At 36.6% G+C, this 9,102-nt stretch overlaps 1 long non-coding RNA gene across 1 annotated transcript; it reads left to right on the top strand.

Moving 5' to 3' along the window:
* Positions 1-7,646: 7,646 nt before the first annotated feature.
* Positions 7,647-8,866, top strand: LOC139191574 (uncharacterized). The gene is made up of 2 exons (XR_011575639.1): positions 7,647-7,764; positions 8,609-8,866. It is a non-coding gene; the product is annotated as an uncharacterized lncRNA (long non-coding RNA).
* The last annotated feature ends 236 nt before the right edge of the window (positions 8,867-9,102 follow it).

The following is a 9,102-nucleotide window of genomic DNA, read 5'->3' as shown; positions in this document are numbered from 1 at the left end:
AAATTTGAATTGCAATTTGGTTTTTGACACAGATGGGTTTTGAATGGGATTTCGAATTTGGGGAAGAAGATGATGATTTGAGAAAGAAATCTCTAATCTGCAACTGCAAGCACATAAATGTGTTCATTTCCCAAAAGGGCCAATCAGCGAACACAAACAATCTCCAAATAAATCAAATCTTCCAACTGGGTTACAAAGAAGCAAAATTTGGTTGTCATGTGGATTTCAGAAAAAGTAGAGAGAGGGAGAGAGGGAGGGAGAGAGAGTAGAGAGAGAAAAATCAGAAAATGGGCAGAAATAACCCATTTATATATGAGGGGCCATTTCAAAGTGTAGGAAAAATCTTATTTATGTCTAATTGTTTTGCATGGCGTGTACTTATTAAATAAAAAATCTTATTTATGTCCCAAGATTAAGAACATATCCTATTTCTGGTATTTCCCAAAATCCAATGGAGGGAATTTTGAAGGTTGCTGGATGAAGTAATGTTAAACGACAGACAAAGTAAAGTTCGCTACAATTTTTTTTTCCTTAAGGTAAAATTAATTATTATAATTAAAAAAAAACCAAAGCAATGTATTTTGTAATGTAAAGGTTAAGCGATAATCAAATTTGAAGATCAAGTGTGTTCAAAGTCTATTTCAACCCTCAAATAGCAACTTTTTAGAAAATAACCAAAATCAAAAGTAATATGGCCGTTAAATCGTGATCCTAAGTTTGTAACTGTCCAACCTTTTGGATCAATCCCTAGTTTTTGCAACTTAATTTTTTATAATTTTTAACGTATGTGATCTCGTACTATATTCAAACAAGTTTGACTGTTGGATCGTCGAAAATAATTTTGTAAAGTTTGAATCCCCACAATGCAATCGATACAATCAATGCTTAGTGTTTTAATCCTTTACCCTATTACGTGTAATATATCATTTTGTTGTAATCAATATTGTTAGTATTTTTAAATCATGATCGGGTCTGTTCATTGTATTATTCTATAGTAGGTAAGTGTAGTTGTTTAAAATCGAAAAATTCATAGCTAAAATGATCATTAATTAATAAATTCGAGGTTTTAACCGTTGAAGGAATTCGTCTCGTTACATAATGTCGAACTGTTTATGTTTTATGATTTTTAGTGTATAGAATCTCGTAGTATATACCAACTATATTGGCGGTTGGATTGTTGAACTTAATTTCCTCGACCTTAAAAAGCGTCAATGGAATTGGTAGTGTAAAATATGGCAAATGGATCTACCCAATGGAATATTTAAGTTATGCCCAACGATTACCCTAAACCCTAAACTCTAAAACCATTTGATTTTAGACGACGGAACTGTCATTAGGCGATATATCTTAACAGACGGAATCAACTTTCATCGCACAATATCTTAAACTAGTTTTTGTAGAATGCGTGTGAGTGGTGGGAGGGAAGATCAGAGATCTTAGAGAAAGGTTTTGTTTCGTTAAACTGTATGAGTGGTGGGAGGGTTTATAGTAATGAGGTTGGGTTTCAAGAAATCATAGTGTGTGTGAATGGAGGGTGTGGGTGTAATATGTGGTGAGCTAATTGTAGGGGTTCACAACAACTATAAGAATTGGAATGCTAGTATTCAACTAGTAGTTTGAAATGATATAAGAATCGCAGTGTGGAGTTCTTGAGTAATTTTTCTGTGTCGATTAAGATGATGACCAAAAGTTACTCGGGTGTCTTTGTACGTAGTAGAATAACAAAAATATCAAAGAATATGAGTAATAGCAATAGATTCCATAGAATATAACTCTATTTCTAATACTCTTTAATACTTCCATTATTCTTCTAGTTGCAGGACATCCAACTAACTTTTGGTTATCACATTAATTGACACACAAAAATTACTTAAGTACTCCACACAATGATCCTTATATTCTTTCAAACTATACTAGTTGTATATTATCATTCCAAAATCTTATAGTTGTTGTGAACCCCACAATTAGCACATCACAGAGTACACTCACATCCTTCACCCACACACTTTGATTTCCTGAAACACAACCTCATTACCACAAACCCTCCCACCACTAACACATCTTTAGGAAACAAAACCATTCTCTAAATTCTCTGGTCTATTCCCTCTCACCACTCAAATGCATTTTACAAAACTAGTATATATGGAAATGAAGAAGGATGAAGAGGAAATCATGGAGTATGGAAATGAAGAGAGGAATGCACTAAAGAGAAAGAAGAAGATGAATGCACTAAGGAGAAAGAAGAAGAGGAAGGAAGACATTTATAGTTACTAAGTACATCTTCACCCGACAGAGATCTGTCAAGTAATAACTTTATCAGTGATTTTTAACACTGTGTGTCAATAGTTGTGACACTTTGAAAATTTGTTTTAGGAATTTTGACCTTTATAGGTTTACCCGACAAATTTTCGTCAGCCAATCACTATGTCAAGAGATTTTTCTACACCTTTGTGTGGATCACTTTCAAAATTAGGGCTAGAATTTTAACTTATAAGGGTTTAACTGACAAAGATACTGTTTGGGATAAAACTTGAACTTTGGGTTAAAAAGGGGTTAGCCCAAAAGAAGGTCCAGAAGAAGGAAAAGTCCAAGGCCCAGCCGAAGCCCAGAAGAAAGAATGAGCCTTTTTCCCGACCAAGTGCAGATCATTCAAACCACCTGCTCACCTACCTAGAGGTCAAAGGGTGTAGACCAGCCAGCTAATCAGCCCAAAAGTACTTTACAATGGCTGTATAAGTAAAAAGTTGATGAGTCACTGCCCTTCAGATGCATTCGGGCAAAATCAATACTGCAGGCAGCCAAGCCAAATCGTCTATAAAAGGAGGAAGAAAAATCAAAGACAAACACACTCAATCAAACAAACAAATACGAGCACAAACTCTGTTCAAACCAGATTTGCCTTCACGAAGCTGTAGTCAGCCCCCAAGCCTTCATCCATTTCGGGATCAACCTTCACCAGAAAGCCTTTGTAAAAGCTCTGCTACCTTGTCTAAATCTTGTTGTAGTATCGATTCCCTCATGTAAATTCATCTTCCAATCTCCCCTTCTAGAATTCAAACCCTTTGTAAATCACAAAGAGAAGAAGTTGCAAGATGATCAGCCTTGCCCGACCTCCTTTGTTTTTGTCTTTCATTCATAAATCTAGTAATATGATGTATATTTCCATCTGCATTCAAGTTATTTCTAGCCAGTTTATGATTGAAAGACTTCTAAGTTCTAACCATTCGGGCAGACAAGATTGATCAATTAAAAGTCCTTGGTCTCAAGGCATAAAAAAGAACCCTATGTGGACTTAACCCATCCATGACAGTCCTTGATAATAAGAAGTCCGAAGTTACTTGGGGCGCAAGTAATTGGCCTATTCTCTAGTTTTACTTCTGTTATATCATGATTGCTACAGAACGCTTAAGTATAGAATTAATTCTGATAGGAAGCCTCAAGGCCTATATCTAAGGCCCAACAAAGGCACCTATCTGAGTTCGTTCTGCTCTGCGGGCTCGGACGATTAAAGTATAACGGTTGTGATACTTCTGCAACAATGAAACAACTAATATATGTTCAAGTATTTGGTTAGTTTTGACGGGAAGCCTCAAGGCCTACACCTAAGGCCCCACAAAGGCACCTTTCATAACTAACTTGGTCTCTCGGACATATATATATAATAAAACTTAACATCGATTTTACATCTGTCATGCTAAAAATGACAGTGGCACGCCTGAGTACTTAAAGTTAATTTTGATTGTGAACCTCAAGGCCTACACATGAGGCTCTACAAAGGCACCTTTCAGAATTAACTTTGTCCTTCTCTTACAGCCCGCCAATAAGCAGAAGCCTGACAGACAATATCAACTGGCGCCAACCTCTCGGGGAGCTGTGTGCTCATTGGCCAAGAAACGTCCTCACTGGATATTCCTCAAGACGAACAGATACATTAGGTAAGATAGTGCTACTAAACTTTCAAAACCCGTGTGTGAATAGGCCTGACACTTTGATGTGTGGAATTGGACCTATAATGGTTTAACTAGTAGATGTACGTTGGGTAAGATTGTGACAGTGAACTTTCAGATCATGTGTGAATAAGCCTGACACTTCAATGAGTGGAATTGGCTCTATAAGGAATAAGAATACTACAATCTGAGGATGGAATTTTCATTACAACAACAATAACAACAAAGCCTTTTCCCACTAAGTGGGGTCGGCTGTATGAATCCTAGAACACCATTACACTCAGTTCTGTGCCACGTCTTCCGTTAGATCCAAGTACTCTAAGTCTTTTCTTAGAGTCTCTTCCAAAGTCTTCATAGGTCCTCATCTACCATTTCGGCCTTGAACCTTTGTCCCGTAATCGCATCTTGTAACCAGAGCGTCAATAGGCCTTCGTTTCACATGTCCAAACCACCGTAACCAATTTTCTCTCATCTTTCCTTAATCAGGAAAAAAATTAAATGCTCTGTTTCTACTAAAGAAGTTTGCTCTAAAAGATTGTAAGCTTGTGAGAATTCCTCTTACAGTCATTCACAAGTTAAAGAAGGATGATGCTAGTAAGCATGCAGATCAAGCTATATATATATATATATAGACAAATTGTGGGAAGCATACTGTATTTGACAACAATAAGGACTAATATTATGTTTGCCGCCAGTTTGTTATCAAGATTCATGCACAATCCAACCAAGAAGCACTGTACAGTTCTCATGTACATCCAAAGGACTCTTGACTTTGGAATTGAGTATGTGAAAGGAAAATTTGCAATTTTAGTTGGCTACTGTGACAATGGTTGGAGAGGTGATGAAAATGACATGAAAAGTACATCATGGTTTAAGTATGCCTTTACATTTAGCAATGGCATCTTTTCATGGGCATCAATGAAGCAACACAATGTTGCATTATCAACTATTGAAGCTGAGAATTTAGTGCTTCAGAAACTACAACTCAAGTAATTTGGTTTATATTTGTGCTTGAAGATTTTGGTGAAATGAAAACTAATGCAGCTCCACTTTACTGTGATAACACCTCTGCAATTGTTATGACAAGAAATCCAGTTTTTCACCAGAGATCAAAACATATCAACCGTATATTCACTACATCAGAAATGCATTGTAAGAGAACATAAGTGAGTTGATTTACTGCAAATCAAAGGAGCAATTGACTAACATTTTCACCAAAGCTTTGCCCAAGGATCGTTTTTGTTATATGAGAAGTTTACTGAGGGTGAAATCTGCAACAACCTTAAAAGGGAGATGTAAGCTTGTTTCAGACCAACCAAGCTCAATCTTCTGCAATATGTTTTTCATTTTCCTTATGTTTTTAAGGTTTAGTTCTAGTTGCAATGTATGGCTAGGATGAGAACATCTCAATAGCTTGTATTGTGTCAGTTGTCATATTAGTTGTGTGTTTAATTGAAAGTGTGATGTGCACGTGAGGATGCTTGACTCGTGTGGAGTGCATGTAGCTCAAACGTTCATGTTATACCTTCCATTTTGTTTCGGATCTCAGTGTGGATGCTAAGAGTGTATGAATGAATGGAATAAGAGCTACAAACTCCATCTTCTTCTTCCTCAAGCATAGATAACAACCTCAATTTCTTTCATTTAATTTACACAAAACACAAAGCAATACAATTCAATTCAGTTAAAAAATATTATAACATTTCCAATGACAAAAAGTACGGCCGCACCTCCTTGCAAAGTTGTGGCTTTCGCCACTAGACATGTAAATATAGACGCATTGAAGGACGTCGTTATTCCTTTGAGCATAAACCTTGGTTGGCTTTTTACGCTATTGTGGCTTCGCCATTGAACGTGTACACATAGACGCATTGAAGGACGCCATTATTCCTTGGATCGTAAACCTTGGTTTGGTCTTGTTGTACTGTTATCATTTGAAACTAAGGCCCAATGTGCACACTTAAGTGGAAATAAGAGTGTTTTTGCCCTCAATATATATGGAAAGGGATCCTCTCCGGATCCCTTCTTCCTAATCAACCAAATCAGATGATCCATTTAATTGAAATTTGATCTAACAACTGAAGTTATTATAACTTTTAAAGTGGGCCCCTGTTTGTAACCGTTAAATCAAATTTCAATTGCACAAATTTCCTGATTTGGTAGATTAGGAAGAAGAGATCCAAAGAAGATCCTTTGTATTGACCCAAACAAAGAGGTGTGATTAAGGATGGGCAAATACCCATTGGTTATGGGTAACCGCGGCTAACCATCCATTTAAATTAAACGGTTACGATTATGGGTAACCGTTTAGATAAATAAACGGTTATAGGTATAACCGTTTACCCGTGAAATTTAAATGGGATGTTATGGGTATTAACCGCGGTTATAAACGGGTAATCGTTTACCCATTTATTTTATATATGTAAAACTAACATAAATCATGTTCTCGATCCAATAATACTTAGCACCCAATAAATTAGCAAGGAATTCATCGGTCCTTCTCTCAATAACACTGCTACAGGAATGATGATTCTCATCATCAAGGAATTCACCAAATTAATTTAAATTCCTTGCGTGTAACCGTGAAATTGACAGAAATGTCTTCTAGACAATTTTTGTAACCCAATAATACTTAACAAATATTATATTTACCTTCATTGGTAACAGTTAAAAATATCGTCCGTAAACTATTATTTCAATTATTGGAATGGTATAAGGACTTAAAAAATTAAAATACGGAAATGTATGATGAATGTACCTATAACGGTGTTTAATTGTCAAAAAAAAATAAAATTATGACAATTTTTTTTTTATTTTCAAGGTGTTAAAAAACATGTAGAGGGTGAAAATGGGGTAATGGTAAAAAAAAAAGACAAACGGGTTAAAAATGGTAAATGGATATTAAACGGTTACGGTTAAATGGGTATGCATTTATGGGTATGGTTAACCGTTTATAAACGGTTATGGGTACGGTTAACCATTTATAAACAGTTATGGGTATGGGTATAACCGTTTAGGCAATTACCCAACGGGTAAACGGTTATGCGAGTATGAGTATAAACAGTTATGAGTAAATAACCGCAGTTACCTGCTCACCATAACCATTGGCCATCCCTAGGTGTGATTTTGGTTTCGTGTTGGCAGGTCCCACCTGATCTTCCATCACACTTTGATTGAACACTAAAAGATAAAAGTGCTTTAAAAAAAAGATACAAGTGCTACGTGTAGTTTAGATACTGTATGTACACTGATACGTATATTTTACATACCGTATGTATACATATACGTACAGGCATGCATATGCATGGATGTACAAATAATAATTTTGTATCTGAAAATATAACTAGGTTATTAAAACTATAGGTGGTTTTGGGTAAGGGCTGGTAAACGCGAAGTTTAATGATTCCACATATATTCAATGATTTGACAAGACGAGTGAGAGTGGTGCATGTGATGAGGGACATGACATATGAGAACTGACCTTTCAATCCATCCCAGTACGCAGCAGGCAGCTGTGCCCAACGCACAGCCACACAAAAGTGAGACTCGATAAGCTTTTTATGTTTTTTACCAGAAAACGGCTTAGACCCATACCATCCATTACAAACGGTGTCCATGGCCTTACCCACTTCCGCTACACTACACGTATCACAAACCTATTTATCATTTCCCACCCTATCATGCCCTCCATCATCTCTCTCTCTCTCTCTCTCTCTTAGCACGTAATGAATTGCAGCAATAGTATTGCAGCAACAGTGACAAGTAGTAGCAGGCAGAGAGGCTGTGATTTTGTTTGTTGGAAGTAGCTAGATGGCAGGTAGTTGTGTGTATTTTTTGTAATTGTTAGCTAGAAGGGGCACTGACTCACTGACTTCCACGTGCCAACTATCACCCATGACCCATGAAGCCAGGCACTGACACTGCTCAATCTCTCTCTCTCTCTAAACCTCAGTGATTGCCGATTGCCATGGGACTTTTCATTAAAGCAGTTTAGAGAGAGAGAGATAGATGGTACATCATGCATGCATCCTACCCCCATCATATGATACGTCTAATCTTTGTTTCAAAGTCCCTCATCCCTCTTATATATTCCTTTTGCCTTTTGCCTACATCTCAGATTCTGAGATTTCAACCAAAGAAAAAAGATTCTGAGAGATTGACGCATGTTAACTTATGGATCATTGAAATTAACCATCTGTTCACTTCACCTCTACCTCTCTCTCTCTCTCTCTCTCTCTCTCAAAAGAGAGAGAGACTGTAATGTGTTAACTGCAGTTAGGAGCCTGTGACCCTTGGACATTAGGTTATTGCCGCCAGCTGACAATATTAAAAACCAAACCCTGTCTCTTTCTGTTTTCTGCTTCTGTTAATTTCCCTCCAAACGTTTTTCTTTGTCATCAACTATAAGTTCGAAAAGTAAGTCCACACTACACACACACACACACTCTCTCTCTCTCTCTCTCTCTCTCTCTCTCTCTCTCGATGCAAGCAAGCAGAGAATTTGATGACAATTACATATGTTGATGTGGTTTTTATAAAGGCCCTGTAAAAAAGTGCATACGTATTAATGAGGAACTGTTGTGTAAAACCTCCCAGTCTTTTTTTTTATGTTTTTAAAACTGCTTTTGTGTGTCAATTGATGAATTCAGACTTCCCCCCAGGTCACATCAATGTAAACTGTATTGGGCGCAGTCAGTCAATCGCAAATTGTGTTGGATCGATCATCTAATTAATTTCCAGATACGACACAGTTGGGAGACGTACGTCCCCTCAACCTGCTCCCTGCTTGTTGTCAGCAGAATTGTCTCCATGAATATTGTTTAGGGTTTGGATCAGAGCTCCGCAAATTGAATTATGATAATAAGTTTGTGCATTCTTTCATTTTGTAATTGTACCTTTAACTTTGATCCTATTTAGTTTTTTTACATTGTTAAATATATAGTACATAAAATTTTAAAATACAACAATGCAAATAAATGAGATCAATGTTAATAAGAAATTCATCAAGTAACAATTGGCAAAAATCTAAAGTCCAAGCAAGGCTGGCTTTGAGGGTAGCTCAAGTAGGAGCGTCTCTAAAAAAAATTTATATCCTGTAATTAACATATAAATACAAAAAAAAAAGTAAGAAATATCATAATTCATTTATTAGTGC

This window comes from Malus domestica, chromosome 14 (assembly GCF_042453785.1).
Source record: "Malus domestica chromosome 14, GDT2T_hap1".
Lineage (NCBI taxonomy): Eukaryota > Viridiplantae > Streptophyta > Magnoliopsida > Rosales > Rosaceae > Malus > Malus domestica.
This window is presented reverse-complemented; position numbering and strand designations above follow the sequence as displayed.